The following is a 19,151-nucleotide window of genomic DNA, read 5'->3' as shown; positions in this document are numbered from 1 at the left end:
GCTCCACGGAAGGTGCCAATAGAGCTGAAACAAAGGCTAAAGCAGGAGCTGGAAGAAATGGAAGAAAAATGAGTCATAGCGAAAGTAATAGAGCCAATTGACTGGGTAAATTCTATAGTAGTAAAAGAAAAACCGAATGGCCACCTAAGAATATGTCTGGACCCCAAAGACTTAAACCAAGCAATAAAAATAAGGCACTATCAAATACCAATGCTGGAGGACATCACTTCTGAACTAGTGGGATCCAAAATTTTCAGTAAGCTAGAGGCCAAGAATGGATATTGGAATGTGAAACTGGATGAAGAAACAACACTGCTAACAAATTTCAACACTCCATTCAGCCAGTACATGTTCCTGCGCCTACTTTTTGGCCTAAAGATGAGCCAAAACATCTTCCAGCAAAAGATAGATGAGACCCACAGGGGATGCAAGGGCGCTGTCGGCATCACAGATGACATCCAGATCTTTGGCAAAGATGGGGAAACCCATGATCTCCACCTACATGAGGCCATGGAGAGAATAAGAGGGGCCGGCATCAAACTAAATGCAGACAAATGCATCATTAGGGTGGAGGAGAGCCAGTTCTTCGGAATGGTGTACACACCTGAAGGGATCAGGCCAAGCCATTGCTGAAATGGAACACCCAAAGGTCATAAAGGAACTAAGAAGCTTCCGTCGGCCTGGTCCAATGTATGAGTTCCTTCACCCCACACATGTCAGACCACACAGCCAACCTCAGAGAGTTGCTGAAAGAGGATGTGGAGTTTCAGTGGTCTCCATCGCATCAGCAAGATTTTGACAAGCTGAAAGAAGTGGTCTGCAGACCTGTCACATTACAAGTGGACACTTCCATCAGAGGCCTCAGGGCTGCATTGGTGCAGGAAAGAAAACCGATATCCTTTGCCTCAAAAGCCCTGACAACAGCAGAGACCCGATATGCCAGTATCGAAAGGGAGCTGTTGGCAGTCATATATGGATGCAAAAAAATTCCACAAATTCCTCTATAGGAGACAGTTTGTGGTAAAGAGTGATCATCGCCCACTGGAACACATCCAGAAAAAGACCAAAGCAAGGCACCTGCCAGACTACAGAGGCTACTCCTCCGGCTCCAATGTTACGATTTTACCTTGAAGTATCGGCCAGGGAAGGAAATGGTGCTTGCTGATGCTTTGTCACATCTTTCCCCAAATGAAAAATACAAAATGAAAGACATGGAAATCAAGATACATCACCTCATCAGGGTTGTACTGACAATAACCACACCAACAGTGCGAGTATAAGACAACTTTAATAAACTAATATGTACACTAAGAGGTCTTGTCTCTCTGCAGGATGAACCTGGAAGGCTAGACTGTAGCTATGGACTGCTTTATATACAAGGTCACTGGGATGACCCCTGGTGACCTAGTGGTGTAATTACATATCACCACATGGGTCTTTCTTTGGCTTGGCTTCGCGGACGAAGATTTATGGAGGGGGTAAAAAGTCCACGTCAGCTGCAGGCTCGTTTGTGGCTGACAAGTCCGATGCGGGACAGGCAGACACGATTGCAGCGGTTGCAAGGGAAAATTGGTTGGTTGGGGTTGGGTGTTGGGTTTTTCCTCCTTTGCCTTTTGTCAGTGAGGTGGGCTCTGCGGTCTTCTTCAAAGGAGGTTGCTGCCCGCCAAACTGTGAGGCGCCAAGATGCACGGTTTGAGGCGTTATCAGCCCACTGGCGGTGGTCATTGTGGCAGGCACCAAGAGATTTCTTTAGGCAGTCCTTGTACCTTTTCTTTGGTGCACCTCTGTCACGGTGGCCAGTGGAGAGCTTGCCATATAACAGGATCTTGGGAAGGCGATGGTCCTCCAACAATAACAAATTAAACCGGATTAAATAAGAAACCGTAAAGGATGAGGAGCTGCAGCTGCCTTCCCAACAGGTGATACAGGGATGGCCAGAAAGGATAAAACGGGTGCAGCCTACAATACGTCAGTATTGATCTGTCAGGGACAACATATCCATGGAGAATGGGGCACTGCTGGCAAGGTCTCAGCTGATAATACCAGACAATGATAAAATAAATTCTCCAGAAATTCCACCAAGGCCACGTGGGAATTGAGAAATGCAAAGTCTGCAGTTTATTGGATAGTCATGTATAAGGACATTGAAAACATGGTGACTTCATGTTCAGCATGCCAGAAATACACAACAAAAGAAAAAGATGATTCCTTTGGAAATACCTGCCAGGCCATGGCACACAGTGGGAGCAGATCTGTTCACAGAAAGCCAAGAATGGTATCTGATTGTGTCCTGCTACTACTTCAAATTCCTCTTCATCAGGAAAGAGAAGGACTTGAAAGCATCAACCATCATTGCTGCAGGGATACCCAAACAAAAGATATGTGAGAATGGGACCCAATTCACATTGCATGAATTCAGAGAAATGGCTGCAGAACATGGGTTCACCATCACTACATCATCACCACATTACCCCAAAGGCCGTGGATTCATTGAGAGGCATGTAGAGACAATTAAACACACTCTCACAAAGTGTCAAGAGACAAAGGAAGATCCCTACCTCACCCTTCTGTCACTGCGAGCCACACCCTGAGGGCTGACATGAAATCCCTGGCAGAGCTTCTGAATGGCAGAAAGTACAAGACAACCCTGCCAAGCAAAATCCATCCACCAGTTGACCAAGAGGAAACGAGAAGAAAGTTGACAAACATACAAGAGGAAAGTCGTCAACATTATAATAAACATGCACAAACACAACCAGAACTTTTCAGAGGGCAGCATGTGCATGTTCAAGAGCCAGTGATTAAAAACCTGGGGTCCAGCAAAGATTGTTAGAGAAGCTGAGATGCCAAGGTCATGCATCATTGAGACAGGATCTGGCAGGCAGCTGAGACGAAACAGGATCCACATTCACCTAACACCAGATCTGACACGGAAAGCACCAGCTCCTAAAAATCCAACAAATTGTGAAGGAATGTGAATAGAAACCCCAACCAACAACACCATAATGACTGAACAGCAGGCAACAGAAGAAATGAGACAAACAGCACCACCACCCACAAGCATACTAACACCACCGAACCAAACAGACACAAAAAGGTCTTCGAGGTGGAGAAGCAACATCCCACCACCAGTGCGATTCCACTGAGAAGAATATAGAATTACAATTGTATAACTAGAATAATTAATTCTTAATGGCAAGTGCAGGTAAAGAAGCAGTAACAATTTATTTTAAAGAAATTTAAAATCTTAATAAATCTTAATTTTTAATGCATTTTTAAAGAAGGAGGGATGTTATATACAGAGGGAACTTGGGACTATTTTATGTTGGAGCATGAACACTGCAAGACTGTAAGAGCCACATTACACTTGATGGTGAGCATGCTCGGTGGACAGTGTTACAGTGTATTAATACATGACCTGTATTGAGGTAAGTAAAGTTTTGTGCTTCTAAACTTACAAACTTTTCTTTATGTTTATTAAGACCTCTGATGGTACAACCGAGGACATAACATACAATATTCAATTCCATTCACATTTCTGCTAGTCTAGCTTTTTGTTAGGTCATCGAGGAGGCCTTTCATCTCATCATCTATGGCAGCACACAGTAATCTTATAAATCACATTCTTTCCCTTTAACCTATTCTCTCTCAAATGCCTATCAGTTCCTTTCTGATTCTTTATTGCCCACCTAATTTGGAATGACCAATTAACTACCAAAGAGCACATCTTTGGCAATGTAGGAGGAAATCAGAGCACCTGCAGAAAATCCAAATTGTTACAGACTTCATACAGACAGAACAATCTAACCCTCCACAATCACAGGTCAGGAGCATAATGTTATACCCTCCATTTGTGTGGATGGGTAGTTTCCAACAACAACTGAGAAGCTCGACCTCAAACAGAATAAATGATCCCAATTTATTGCTACGCTGTTCATCACCTTTAATTCTAATTTCCTCTGCTACCAGTGCATTGAATCTTATCTACAAAAAGCACTGCACAGACTCACCTAGGCTACTTAGAATACAAAGTTCCAGGAAGGGACTTCTACCAGAACGAATGGTGAGTTGCCTTCACTAAAAGTTCAAGAAATTGACCTGTGACCAACTTCACAGGGTCAATTAGGGATGGGCAATAAATGTTGACTTTGATGGTGGTGACCAAACCCAAAATGTCAACGAATAATAAAGTTGTAAATACATAAAATGTTCTACATTTTTAGCTGTGCTGTTTTTAAGGTGAGACATTTAATTAAGGTTGTGTGTAACCTCTCAAGTGCATATAAATGATCTCATTTAACAGTTTTGAGAAAGAACATGGGCATTCAGGTGTGCTGTCAGGTATGTAGTGTGAATAAAAGCTCCATTTCTGGAGGGAGAACAAATGCTTTTATTAGCTAATAACTAAGGGTAGGGTTCAACAGTGGTCTTCAGAAAGGTTCTGGATTTAGGTGGGAAACCAGGATTATATGTCGATAGATGGGGACGGAGCTGGGAGGTGGGGCCAGCCATCAGCACAACACACTACCAGTGAATCCAAGTTCACTGCATTCATCCCTTCCTGTAGTATTTAGGGTCTGTGAATGAAGACAGAGTACATGGGTTCAGAAACAAGTGGTAAAAAATATATGGTTATTTACATATTTACAGATTTAAGCAGTCCGGGGTGGGGGGGGGGGGGTCCGGAGATCCTAGTGGAGCAACTTAGGACTGGGTGGCCTTGAACTCCTTGGGACTCTTGGTCCCCTTGTGAGGGAGGAGAGGTGAACTGAGTCTCCGGCTCAACACTGGAGGGGAATGCACTTTCCTCTTGAACCCGATCCCCCGAGGCCTTGACTCAGGGTGGCGAGTATGAGCTCTGTGGCTCACCGGGCCCCTAAGGCAATGGACCTTCTGTTCTAGTGGGTGCCAGGTCCCTGATGAAGACAGTGTCCTCCTTACCATCCAAGTACTCTACATAAGCATGTGTGGGATTGGCGTGGAGCAGTTTCACCTTTCCGCAAGGGGGTTGGCCTTGCTTTTTCTCGTGTGCTTCCTGAGAAGGACTGGACCAGAAGTGGTGAGTCAGGTTGGGAGTGCAGTTCCTGTTGCCAACCTTCGTTCAAAATAAATAGGAGCTCATGAGGAGTAGCATTGGTCGTGGTACATAGTAGCGACTGGATGGAATGGAGCGCCATAGTGAGGACTTCCTGCCAGCATGAGTCTGGAAAGCCTTTGGACTTCAGGGCCAATGTGACAGCCTTCCAGACCGTAGCGTTCTCCTTTTCAACCTGCCCATTCCCCTGGGAGTTGTAGCTAGTAGTCCTGCTGGTCACGATACCCCTCACCAGCAGATACGGACGTAGCTTACAATCTGGGGACAGATTTGGGAAGAATAGATGGAGGGGGGAGATATTCAATGTGAAGAGGCTGCATGTGGGTTCTCTGTTCCGAACCCTTATGGGGGGAGGGGATCAAAATACTCCAAGATTACGCTTTTAAGGAGACTCAGGAATTCCAGACCCAACAACACTCGAGCACAGTTCATCAAGAATATATAAATGAAATTTACTGAATTCCCCCCTTCAAAAGATGGGTGTACTATACAATATTGTTGAATGTGCATAGAATGTGAATGAGATCCGGGAGTGGTGCAGGCCGTGGACTTCCCAGGGCTTCGCCTTGTGCGGCAAACCGTAGCCAGTCCTTTCTTGCCACAGCTGGAACGCACTGACTCTTTGGTCGGACAATGAGATTGGGGATGCTCGCTCTTTTTGCAGAAAAAGCACTCCCTGGGGCAGGAAGCCTCAGCTGTTAGGGCAGGGGTAGGGGGAGCAACAGGTCCTTGGAAAGTATCACCTGGGTGAATGAGCTCGCTGGTTTCGAGATCATCATTCTCTAGCTTGGCTTGTTTCAGCGATTTGCCCAGCTCGACAGGTCCTTCTTTCCTGACTCGAGTAGGCACTGCCTCATGTACCTCGAGTGGATCCCTGCAACTAGAGTGTCCCAGATCTGTTCTTCCTCACTGCTTTGTACGTGCCCTTCTTGGCAAGCATCCACAGATCCATCGATGGTCTCCTGGCTGCTGGTGACACAGAGTAAGTTGGTGCCTCACTAGGACCTCATTTTGTGACTTCAAAGCCTCGATGGCAGCGTCATATGTAGAGCAGACCCTGATGATCCTGCCCTCAAAATGAGTGCGGACCTCCTGAGTTAATCGGTGTGGAAAACTTCTCTGGTCGTGTTCAGATAGGCCTGGAAGCAGTCTACCCAGTATGTGAACTCCTCAGCCACATCGGGGGACAGAGGGTCTATCAGTAGCATACCTGGCTTGAGTAGCACTTCCATCATTAGGGAATTAGCTAACAAAAATGTAGCATGAATTAAAGCTCTCATGACTGGAGGGAGAACAAATGCTTTTAATAGATTATAACTAAAGGTAAGGTTCAACAGTAGTCTTCAGAAGCGTTCTGGGTTTAGGCAGGAAATCAGGGTTATATGTGGGCAGATGGAGGTGGAGCTGGGAGTCGGGGCCAGCCATCAGCTTAACACCCTACCAGTGAATCCTAATTCACTGCAAGATATTTATCTACCAATCAACATAACTAAAATTCATTATCTGATATTAATTACCTTACCATTTATTGGAACATCCTGTGTAAAAACTTATGGCTCCTTTTCAAAATCTGTCCTCTTCAAATGTACTTAATTGACTTATTGCCTTCATAGCGCTGTGGGAGGTTCTGCGGTTTGAAAGTTACTACATCAACACAAGTATAACATTTGAATAAGAGAATGTTTCTTCTCCTTTGCAATGCTGTTAATATTGGACAAATCGTGTGAAATATTTTTGTAATACCTTACCATCTAATATCTGCTCAGTAGAAAAATAAACCTGCTGTGTTTTTTTTTATGGTTGTTTATTGTTATACTGACTATTTTTAATTTTAAAAATCCAGATTATTAATTACGCAGTTACCACTGTGGGATTTGAATGTGCGTCACCGAGTGTAAAGTTGAGACGATTTAATTATTAGTCCAGCAATAATTGCCTCACTCCCATGAGCTCATCTAGTTGTTATTAGTTGAGAGTTCATTCCCTTTAACAATTAATTTTTGTCACTACCTTTGCGACTGTTATTTTGCTTAATAAGCAGCAACAATGAAGATCCAATAGACCCCACCCCCTTGGCATTGCTTCACTGAGCACCTTTGCTCTGTCTGCATCAGTGTCATGGATCTCCCAGTGGCCAACCACTTCAATTCCATGCCTCACTCCCATGCTCACATATCTGTCCATGGCCTCGTGTACTATCCCACTACCTGTAAATTGGAGGAACAAAACTTGACTTTTCATCTGGGCACTCTCCAACCAGATGGCATTAACATTGACTTCTCCAATTTCTGCTAGCCTCTGTCTATTCTCCACTCCTCCCCCACCCCCCCTCACTTTAAACCTATGTTGTCTGGTTCTTGATTCCCCTACTCTGGGTAAAAGACCCAATCTATTCCTCTCACGATTTTGTATATTTCTATGAGATCACCCCTCATCCTTCTGTGCTTCAACAAGTAAAGCTCTAGCCTGTCCGACCTCTCCTGGTAGTTCAGGTCTGTGAGTCCTTGCAGCATCTTCAAAAATCTTCTCTGCACCCTGCCCAGCTTGGCCACATCTTTGTCTTCTTTCCTCCAGCTCTCCACGCTCTTCCCTCTCCATTCACAGAGCCATTCCTCTTCCCCTTGCCTGTGATGCACCCTCCCTCCCCTATTCACTTATTACCTCCTGCCATTGGGACCATGCTTTTCCCACTGCCCCTCACCCATGCTGTTCTGGCAACTGTCTACATTTTCTCATTCCTTGAAGGGCTCAAGCCCAAAACATTGGTTATGTACAGTATATTTATCTTTCTTACATTGTTTGACCAGCTGAGTTTCTCCAGCATTGCGTTTTTACTTCAACCACGGTGTCTGCAGACTTTCAAGTTTTACTTCGACCCGACAATGGTATTGAGTTTGGGAAGATATTGCTTGAAGGAATACACGCATGTTTGTTTCTGATGACTACACCTGCAAAAGGTGCATCCAGTTACAGCTCCTGATAAAACTGAGTTAGGGAACTGGAGTTGGATGAACTTCAGATCTTAAGGGAGGCAGAGGTAGTGATAGACAGAAGTTTGAGGGAGGCAGTCACCCATAAAGGTCAGGAGACAGGTAACTGGGTGACTGTCAGGAGAGGGAAGGGGAAGAGGCAGAAAGAGCAGAGACTCCTGTGGCCATTCCCATCATCAATAGGAATTGTAGCAACTGGTCGCAGTGTGAAATGAAAAACGAGAGGATAATCAGACATAATCGAGTCAAAGTTCAGTAAAAGTTATTTACTCAAACAGTCACCTGCAGATTTTGAAAACCCCACATGTTCCAAATGATGCCATCACTTTGTGATGTCATGACGTCACTTGGAACCTCCTGGGGCAGTTCAATTAAGCCTCTAGTGAGCCATTACAGTACACTGGCTTGGATATTGTTGGTGGGGCGACCTACCAGGAACAAGTTGTAGTGGTCACGTCTCTTGGCACTGAGACTGCACCCTCAGCTCAGAAAGGAAGGAGGAAAAAGAGGAGAGCAGTAGTGATATGGGATTCCATAGATAAGGAGACAGATAAGAGGCCTGTTGCCTCCCTGGATTAAGTTCTCCCTATTTTCAGGAGGGAGGATGAGGAGCCAGACGTCGTGGTCCATGACATGGGAAGGAAAGGTGAGGAAGTCCTGCAAGGAGAGTTTAGGGGTTGGGTGCAAAGTTGAAGGACAAGACCTCCAGGGTTGTGATCTCAGGAGTGCAGCACATGCCATGTGCCAATGAGGCTAGAAATAGGAAGATAATGAAACTAAATACATGACTAAGGTGATGATGCAGGAAGGAGGGTTCCATTGTTCACATCTGTCCTTTGCCTGTTTCCATTTTCCTAAAGCCATGCCTTCAACCAGGGGACTCCTCCCCTACCTGCCTCCCCATTCTACCTCTCCCACCTTCATTTTTCATATCCTTTTACCTGTTGCCCTTTCCTCAGCTTCCCCTCTTCCTTTTTATGCTTGCTATCTCCCGTTCTCACCTCAATCTGCAAACATTTTCCAAATGTGGTAAAACACAGTTATACTGTGATTGGATGCTATCAACTGGGAAATGCCTCCCAAGACCGATCCTACCCATGGCACCTTGCATATCACCCTTTAACTTTTGCTCTGATATCAAGGAGGTGGAGGGTTGTTTGATAGTGTTCCTGTCTTTGGCTATTAAAAGCCTGATTGTTTCACTACTCAGCCTTTTGTGTATTATTGATGGTACATCAATTTTAATAGCTAAAATTTTTGAAAGGAGAATGGAACAGTTCTTAAAGCTAGAGAAACTTGACATTGACTCCTGGTCACCGGACACCCCGAACACCTTCGGGCTGTGGCTATGATGCTTCAAAAACCTCTTGGCAGCAGCCGCAGACACTATCACCATAGATGCAAGTTGGCTGAGATTGCTCCTCTCATGGGTCAGGCCCCAAGCTTTCCCCATGATAAGTAACACCAACTCATACCAGGCAGTGATGGAGATCCTCAAGGCCACGATCGCCCGAAGGTTAATGAGGTCTATGCCAGGCACCAGGAAAAAAAATGCCCTGACAAGTCTAGCACTGAGTTCTTGCGGGCCCTCTGGATCCTTTGTAGAGCCTGTAACTGTAAGCCTATGCCCAGAGTGCTGAGGACTTCATTAGAGATGCCTATGTTGCTGGGCTCTGCTCCGGTACATACACCAATGATTACTGGAGCAAAAGTACACAATTTGATGAGGGTGGTTGAGCTTATGGAGACACTGGAGGTGGCCCTCCAGAACTCTGATGACTACTCAGCCACTTAGCCGCTGCAGGCTGCAGGTGCCACCATCTTGGGATGGGGCATCATCCCAACCTGCGAATGACTGGCACCACACTGACCTCATACTCCATACTCTAATGTCCTGACCTCGGCCGCCATAGAGGGAAATCTCTCCAGTTGTTATTTGATGTTCAAATTGAAGTAAAATTTTGCTGCTTGCTCCTAGTTGCTATCGCTCCATCCCCTTCATATTCATGCATCTATCTAGATGCCTTTTAAATGTGACTATTGGATCCATTTGCACCACTCTACTCCTGGCATCCCATTCCAACCATCTCTCTCTGTATGTAATGTGGAACAGTTGAATAACCTATTGCAAGCCTGAGGAGGATGGGAGGAATGGTTAATTGAAGGGAATCTTATTGACTGAGAAAGCAACCAAAAGTATTCACGTTGACTTGACAGACAGCAGATTTGTCATTGGTTTGCATATTTAACTGAAGTCCCTCAACCATTTTTGATTGATGCTATATAAAATGTTACTGAATACAAATGCAAAGGGGGTGAGGGAACCTCTGATTTATGGAGATGAGCAAATTGTCTCTTGTAGCTTGGGTTCTGAGTATGGGCCAGTGCTTACAGGCATAGTGTGGATTGAGGCACTTGGATGAAGGATCATAGCATTGGATCCATGCATACTTCGGGCACAGTAGCTCCCCAGCCCCTGAGACTGCAGTCAAGTGGGTTTGAGAGATACCAAAGTGCCTCCAGCTCAAAGACACTGGCAGATGAGAGTTAATAGCTGATGTTATAATAAAACAGTTACAAAAAGAGATAGCTTACTGCCTGCCATACATTTCCTGAGAAAAAGGGAGCAAGTGTGACTGAGGATGAGAATGCTGCAGGCACTGCAAAGCAAAGTAATAATTAGACTGAGTTGACATGTCCCTGAATGAAAGACATTCTGTTAAACCAAAATTCAACACAGTATTTTGAACAATGGGACTATTTACTGCCTTTCAGTATTCAGGAGTCCTTGATCTGTTTGGATGTATAAGAAAAGCACTTCAAAGCAGTTTCAGGTCAACAACTGTGCAACCTTTGGAATCTTCCAGCAAGGTTGGCAATGAGATGATATCCATTGTTTCGTCCAAACAATACTGAGAGAGAAGATAAATCACCATGAGTTGTGAGGACAGCTCATTGTCTATCGGATTCTTGTTTATCAGATTGCTGGAAGAGTTGAATCAAGCACAAATTAAGTAGGAGGCATGAAAAGAAGACTGTGTAGTTGTGTGATGTGGTTCAAAAGCTCTGGGGTTCATATGACAGATTTCACAGTGATTGTAGACCTGCTAATGTCAATTGAGGGCTCTACAGTCAAGAAAAATGGTAAACAGTTATGTTGGATTTGGGACTTGGGAATCTTGAGATGATTTGGGAGGGAAAGTCAAACAAGATGCCTTTGTGCTTTCCAGAGGAAAGATCCAGGAAGTCCTAGTAGAAATCAGAATGCAAGACAAGTATAAAGGCAAGGAAAAAAAAGCAAGAATTGTTGAAAATTAATATCCATCAACATGCAATGTATGGAAACATAAGTGTAGATAAATCTTGAATAAGCAATAGGCTACTGGAGGAAGCAGGTCAGGCAGCATCCATAGGGAGAAATGGACAGTAAATGTTTTAGGTTGGAACCCTTTCTCGAGACTCATGGAGCATACAGTATAATTGTAATTACTGTAGTGGTTGATATGAGTTATTTATCTGCATTAAATTTTCGGTTAAATTCAAGTTTATTGTCACATTATACCTGTTACAGTGAGAAGAGTTCATTCAGCAAGCAGTCGAGAAAATCAACTCTAAGAAGCATATACAGTTACAATTAAAAGAGCAAGAGCACATCATAATATGTAGTATTACAGTGAAGAGGCCAATTAGTCCAGCATAAGATCACTGAGATGAAGTTTATTTCGGGCCCTGATGACTGCAGAGAGGAAGCTTCTACCTTTGAGACTGGTGGTGCATAATTTCACACTCTTGAACTTTCTCCCTGATGGAAGGAGTGAGGGAGAGCGTGTCTGGGGTGTGATTGGTCTTTCACTATGTCGATTGCTGTTCTGAGGGGAGGATGTTTGTATGATGTCATAGTTAGGAACATAATTATGCTGAAACAAATGCAAAACAAGATGCAATGCCAGATATGAACAAATCCCACCTGGCTATGTGATCCAATGAAAATGTTTTTATCTGGAGTGCTTTTTTCAAAGGGATTAAATGCATGTAATGAAGAGTTTAGTTGATGAAAAGGATAAAGCACTGAGAATTTGTAATTGGTCAATTTTATAACTGTGGCCATATATATGTAAACAATTAATTATATGACTACATATTTGTAAACAATTAACGAAATAAGTGTTGTATTTATGATTTAAATTTGTGAATGGGAGACCCTATTTATAGTACATAACCATTGTAAATTTAATAACTGTATGTAAAATGTTTTATAGGTTTTAATTTCATTCTGGTACCAGACACTATTGTTAGTTGAAAGTGTGGTGCCTTCAAAAATGATGAGATATCTCTATAATTGTTATGGTAAGCAATAATACTAAAGAAAATACAGTCCTACTTTAAGTAGAATCGTATGATTTACTGCATTTAGTGCTTTTAATACAATATTTAAGTCTAGATGTTCTCCCACGCCAAGCCATAGGAGGATATTTAGCCCATCAGGTCTGGGTTTATTCTCAGAAAAATCAGCCCATTCATCCACTTACTTCTACTAGCATGCCCACTAATTCTTCACAGATTCATCTATCCCCACGCACATGCACACAACATAGGTCATTTACAAAAACCAATTAACCCTCCAATTGTCTTTGGGGTGTGGGTGGAAAATGGAGCACTCAGAGAAACCCATGCATTTGCAGGGAGAACCTGCAAACTTGGCACAGACAGCACCAGAGGTTACTATTGAGCCCAACTTGCTAGAAATGTGAGGCTGCAGATCAACCTGTTGGCCACTTTGCAATCTTAAGGTATCTGTTATCAATGCACAACACAAATACACCAGAGCTTGCTGGGAGCTACTCTTGGGTAGTGAATTCGATGAAGGTGGAGACCCGAAATGGAGATTACATCATAGCAGACCCAAAGTTGTCATGGACATACAGGTAGTCCCTGACTTACGACTGTGTTCCATTCTGACCGACCGATCATATCGCAAAATGGATGTAATTGGAAGTATGTTAGCATTGCATGTCGAAGTCATTACTTTGTTACTATCATTATCTACACACTTGCCAAACCTTCATAGATCACTGTATTTTTTCTTTGTCTTTTAAAATTGTGGAGACCATCTTCTTTGGTGAGCTTACCGAATTGCAGCAGAGAGACAGGTGTGAACGCACAGATGTTTTTTTTTTACCGGTTGTCTGCATAGATGGTCGCATAGGTTGTAAGTTGGGGACTACTTTGTATTTGAAAGAACTACAGCGTTACAGATGGGGTTAATAAAGATGTATTAAAATGGTCTTGGTGATTCTTCTCTGTAAGTAATCACTTCAGCTGCACAACTCACAGATGAATGTACAGAAGCGGACAGAGGGAGGCCATACATCACAGAAATAAGCCCTTAGCCCACCATGTTCACACCAACCAAGGCACGCATCCATATCCTATTTACTTATTTTTGGCCAATAGCTCTCTTGGTGATGGTTGTGATAGTACAGATTCTATCACCAATGTGTATATGTACAGATGGTAGTGTAGGATGACTGTGATTGGCTGAGAGTGTAGCCACACCTTCTGGCAGGTCTTAAAGGGTTGCTCCTAGCCAGACCAGGTCATTCTGGACTGGTCGACCTACTTGTGATATGCTCCAGTCTTTTAGTTAATAAAAGCCTTGGTTTGGATCAACAAGTCTTTGGTTCTTTCAACGCGCATCACAATGATCAATACTTCTTCATAGATGTTATGAGTGATGCCTCCACCATCTCCTGAGGCAATGCATTCCAGATTCCATCTACACTCTGAGTGAAAAAAATCCCCCTCAAATCTTGTTTATAACTTACTACCTCACACTTTAAACCAGGGGTGTCAAACTCAAATTCACGGAGGGCCAAAATTAAAAACTTGGACTAAGTCGAGGGCCGAACTAAATATTTATTGAAAATTTTCAACAACATCTGCATGTTTTCTCTTCTTTCAACATATGTAATGTTAAACTTTAGGATATAACTTTAGGAGGATAATGTTACAGGTCAGGAGTAGGAAGCTCAAGTTCACCCTTTGCTTGACCTGAGGGAAACATATTTGGTCCCTGTGGAGATGTAGTCAGCATTCACAGGCTGTGTCCATTTTGGCCTGCATCAGGACTCAGCATTTCTTGCTCACTCCTCAGGCTCTAGACCTCTATTCACCCTCGACCCACCATCCGTCTACCTGACCAGTCCTTTACCCAACCTCTACACACCCCTCACTCCACTCGCTCTGCCTCTACCCACCCCATCCTATACACGCCCCTCTACTGCCTCTCCCCTCAACCTGTTCCTCCCTCTACCCGTCTCTCACCCTCTAATCACCCCTCCTCTACTCGCCCTGCCCCTCCCCTTTTACCTCTTCCCTATCCACCCCTCCTTCTACTCATCCCTCCCTCTAACTGCCCCTCGCACCACCATAACTTCCCCTGCCCATTACTCCTCACCTACATCCTCTGCCCACCCCTGCTTACCCACCCACTCAGGCCCAGCGCGCTGCCGATCAGCCTTTGCAGACAGCCACCATCTCTCTCTTCACGTGCAGGGCCGAACCAGCCGTCCCTGGGGTCCGCGCGGGTGCAAGTGCTGAAGGCCGTGGCGACTGGGAGAAGTGCGCTCGCGCTGTGGAAGGGCCGTCCGGTGACAGTCGTGTGGGGCTCGCGCTGCCCGAGGGCCGTGCACAGCCTGCCATGCCCGTCGCGCCGACAGGCAATCACAGGCGCTCGCCAATCCGCCGCACCACTCGACAGGTGGGAGAAGTGACTGGTTGTGCGGGGTCCCTTCCAACCGGCTTGCCGGCTGATGACATCGACAGACTTCTCGTGTTACAATTTCTCGTGTTACAATAGGGAAGGATGTGCAATGAAGGGGGAGGATGGTGGGGGTGACATTACCAAAAAACAGCATCGGCTTTCGCTGCAGGGCAGGCCACCTCTAATACATTTTTGAAATGATCTTGCGGGCCAAATATAATTATATTGGCCGGCGGGCCAGAGTTTGACATGTGTGCTTTACACCTTTGCCCTCTTCTTAGACATTCCATCATGGGAAAAAGATTTTTCCACCTACCCTATCTATTTCCCTCATAATTTTGTATTTCTCCATCAGGTTATGCTTAAGGCCCTCCACTCCAGGGAATACAGACCCAGTCTTTCTGATCTCTACTTAAGTTAAAGTTCAAGTTTATTGTCAAAAATGCTGTGAGGGGTTGTTTTGTGAGCACACTAGTAAACTTCTCATACATAGTGTCACAAGACACCATTCAAAAGGGTAGAGTTGTGGAGGCAGAGCAATTGACAACATAATTTAACTATTTTTGGGCTGATTCAAGATAACTGAAATGCTTTAATATATGTTTTTTGACATAAATCATTCAGGACGATAACAGGCTCTTCCAGGCCTCCAAATACACCAATTAACCTACAATCCCACTATGTTTCTGAAACATGGGAGGAAACTGGAGCACTTTGAGGGAACCCACGAAGACACAGGTAGAACGTACAAACTCCTTATAGACAGCGCCAGATTCGAACCCTGGTTGCTGGCACCGTAATAGTGTGGTGCGAACTGTGAAGCTAACCGTGCTGCACGATCTAGGCAAAATCCTGCTGAATTTCCACTGCACTCACTCTAGTGCAAGCACATGCCTCCTACGTTGAAGAAATTATGAAACCAGAAATGCAAAGAAGGCCTGGAAGATGACTAAAGGCAGCCAAGATAAGGCAGGAACAATGCGTCTACAAAGACTTGTCATTGTTAAGGGTTGGGGAGAAGGTTGGGTGGTGCTCCTGAAGGCCCATTTCCATCCATGATAAAAGGCAAATGTAGATGCTCGGAACTTATAATAAAATCAGAAAATGCTGGAAACATTGGACATTAAGCAACAAATGAGTAAAGAGAAACAGGATTAACGCTTTAGGTTGAATACCTTTTGCTTCAGCTGAGACATTATCTGCTCTTCTTTACATCAACCTGCTGAGAGTTTTCGACATTTTCAGATTTTGTGCAATTAAATTACCAGCCGACCTCCAGTAATTAAAGAATATATTAAAAGAGACAAAGATAGAAGCCTGAATCAGAGTATTTTGTCAGCAAGAGGAAGTGGAGGGAATATATAAAAGAGGTTGATGAACACACAGTCCACGTCTCTCAAACGACGAAAGGAACTGCTCATATCTGCTGACTGACCAAAGGAACTGCTCACATGAACCACCTGAGACTCTCATATTTACTAAACAATATTTATTCATTTATTTTTATACATGTATATTTGTCCTGCGTATGTATTGTTTGTGTGTTATGTCTAGCTGTGTGCCTGCGTGTTTTGCATTGAAGACTGGAGAATGGCGTTTCATTGGGTTGTACTTGTGCAATTGGATGATAATATCCTTGAATTTAAATTTGATATCAGTTACTTAACCCCGTGAAGTCTGATTTATATTTTTATGTTGATGTATCTCTGGCCTCCATTTGGTATTCTTGCCTCTTCCTGATAACTCTTTGTCCCGTTGATTATCAAATATACATTTATGTTGACCTTGAGAATATGTAAATCTCTACTTTGAATGTCCTTTAAGAAAGAGAGTTGCAAAGACTTGAGATCCTCTAAATGAAAAACGTGCTCCTCATCTTTCAATGGGCACAACTCCTTGTTTTTAAACAGTCACTCTTTTTTAAAATCTATTTTCCCCCAAGTACCCTTAGGATCTAATAGGCTTCAATCAAGTTCATTCTCACTCTTTTAAACTCTAGCAGATACAACCCTAACTTATCTCACCTTAGCAAAATTTTTTAAAAATTCAGCACAATTTGAACTATTGTTAAAGATATGGTACATTTAAAATATATCCCTTAAATTCAGCTTCAGGGGGGAAAAACGTCCTCTGCTACTGATAACATTTTTAAAAATTTCTCTGGTCTTCTAACCATTGTGCTATTGTTGTGTATGTTTAACATGATAGATTTGCAATATTGTGCAAGGAGTTTATGTGGCAAATGTTGAGTTTAATCATTGGTGTTTACTCATCAGGTAACTGCCTCCAGTGTCTCCCATGTGGCCTTGGAATTAGGTGGTCAGTGCCACATGTAGCCCTACTTGTCATCATGACCTCCAACAGTTTTGTAAATTTTAGTCTCCAAATATTGTTCATGGCATTCGCTACACACTTCTCTGCCCAGATTGCAGAGTCACTAAGACCTGAGCAAAATTTTAAAAGCATGTATTTCATGTTTTAGTGAAAGAATTTATTGAATATTAAGGTCACTGAGGGCCCAAAGATCCAAATGCTAACAGCTTGGCTGCAATTACTTAAATGTAAAAATTTCCACATCAAAACAAATCCAGGGAACTGCTTAATGACCTAAGAATATTGGCAAGGATGTAAGATCTAGGTCTCCAAATATTGTTCATGGCATTCTCTACATTACTTCGTTCACCAGATTGCTGGGAGAGATTCTCCTTACAGGGATTAAGCATCTAGGTTTCAATTTATCAGGATACTTTTCTGTAAATATTGATGCCTTTGTCTGAGAGTCTTGGATGGAGTTTCTCAACATTGCCATTTAACTGATAAGCAGATGAGGAAATTGCTGACATGGATTGTGCATTTGCCTCTGAATGAAAGGTGTTGGATTTGAAAATATTGATGGTGAAATTCACTCGAGACATCCCTGGTGAGAGGAAACCAGAATGCTGATTTTGAGTGTTGAGCCCTGGGTAAGTGGTAGTTAAAGGTTAGGGGAGAGCTGTGGGGTCAGTGGATTGGCCAGTGTTGTATCTGAAGAACATGAAAGACGAAAAATAATTTATTCAACAACTAGGCAATTTCTTGGAGATCTTCTCTGTGGAATCCAAGTTTAACCTTATCTTATCTTCTCTGAAGGGCAGTAAGTGATTAGAAAAACACAAACATTGCAGGTGCAGGAATCTGGAATAAACAAACTGAAGCTGGAGTGACCCAATGTGTCAGGTAGCATCCATGGATAGAAGCACTTCAGATCCATACACTTTCTGAAGAAAACACTGCTCAATCCAGCCATCCCCTTGACACCTCCCCATAATCCCCAACTGCCTTGTCCATGTTCAGACTCATGGAGCTACTCTTGTACCATTTCCACCTCTTCTCTGTAGTGCAACTCATGAGGTCAACAACTGTTGTGTCAACTGAAAACTTGAAGACACTGTTGGAGATAGATCTGGTGACACAGTCATAGGTCAGTAGCATGAGCAGGAGCAGACTGAGCACACAGCCCTGAAGTGCTCCAGTGCTCAGTGTGACAGTGCTCGATGTTCTGCTACCGACCCAGACAGACTGTGGTCTTTCTGTTAGGAAGTCCAGGATCCAGTTACGGAGAAGGGTGTTGCATCCAAGCTAGGATGGTTTCTTCACCCTCCTCTGGGAAATGGTCATATTAAGCGATGAGTTGAAGTCAATGAACAGCAGTCTGGCGTATGAGGCGATATTCTCCAAGTGGGTTAAGATGGAATGAGGTGACATGAAGGTTTCTTCTTTAGGCATATTGAAATTGGTCCAGCATCTCTGGGTGGTGTGCTTTGATGTATTCCATCATGCCACTCAAAGCAATTCATAATGGTGGAGGTCAGTACCACAGGGCAGTAGTCATTAAGGCCTGTTTTTGTCACCCTCTTGGGTACTGAGATGATTTGCTGACTTGAACCCTGTAGGAATGATAGATTGCTGCAGCGAGGTGTTGATGATGTCCGTGAAGACTCTGTCAATTGGACTACGCAGTCCTTCAGTACCCGACCAGGTATATTGTCCGATTCCACTGCCTTGTGTGGGTTCACCTTGGATAGGGTTCTCCTCACCCTGGCTGCAGCTGTGCAGGGGACACCAGGGGCACACAGAGCTTTCTTTAACATCATTCTATTTTTCTCATCAAACCGTGCATAGAAGATATTCGTCTGCCTGGAAGGGAGATGTTATTCTCCTTAACTCGGGAGAGTTCAGTCCTGGCTGATCTTAGTGTCATCCTATACCCTGTCCTGAAGGCAGCATCATGTGCTCTGAGAAGGGCCCAGATCTTTCAAGTTAG

The 19,151-nt window shown here is 43.8% G+C and overlaps 1 long non-coding RNA gene across 1 annotated transcript; it reads right to left on the bottom strand.

Annotated features, from left to right (window-relative positions):
* Positions 1-4,380: 4,380 nt before the first annotated feature.
* On the bottom strand, positions 4,381-8,330 carry LOC138749170 (uncharacterized). Its single transcript, XR_011348468.1, has 3 exons — positions 7,890-8,330; positions 6,618-6,722; positions 4,381-4,577 (listed from the first exon to the last, which is right to left on the bottom strand). It is a non-coding gene; the product is annotated as an uncharacterized lncRNA (long non-coding RNA).
* Between the last annotated feature and the right edge of the window lie 10,821 nt (positions 8,331-19,151).

This window comes from Narcine bancroftii, chromosome 1 (genome assembly GCF_036971445.1).
Source record: "Narcine bancroftii isolate sNarBan1 chromosome 1, sNarBan1.hap1, whole genome shotgun sequence".
NCBI classification, from domain to species: Eukaryota; Metazoa; Chordata; class Chondrichthyes; order Torpediniformes; family Narcinidae; genus Narcine; species Narcine bancroftii.
The sequence above is the reverse complement of the archived record's forward strand: the minus strand, read 5'-3'. Positions and strand labels throughout refer to the sequence as shown.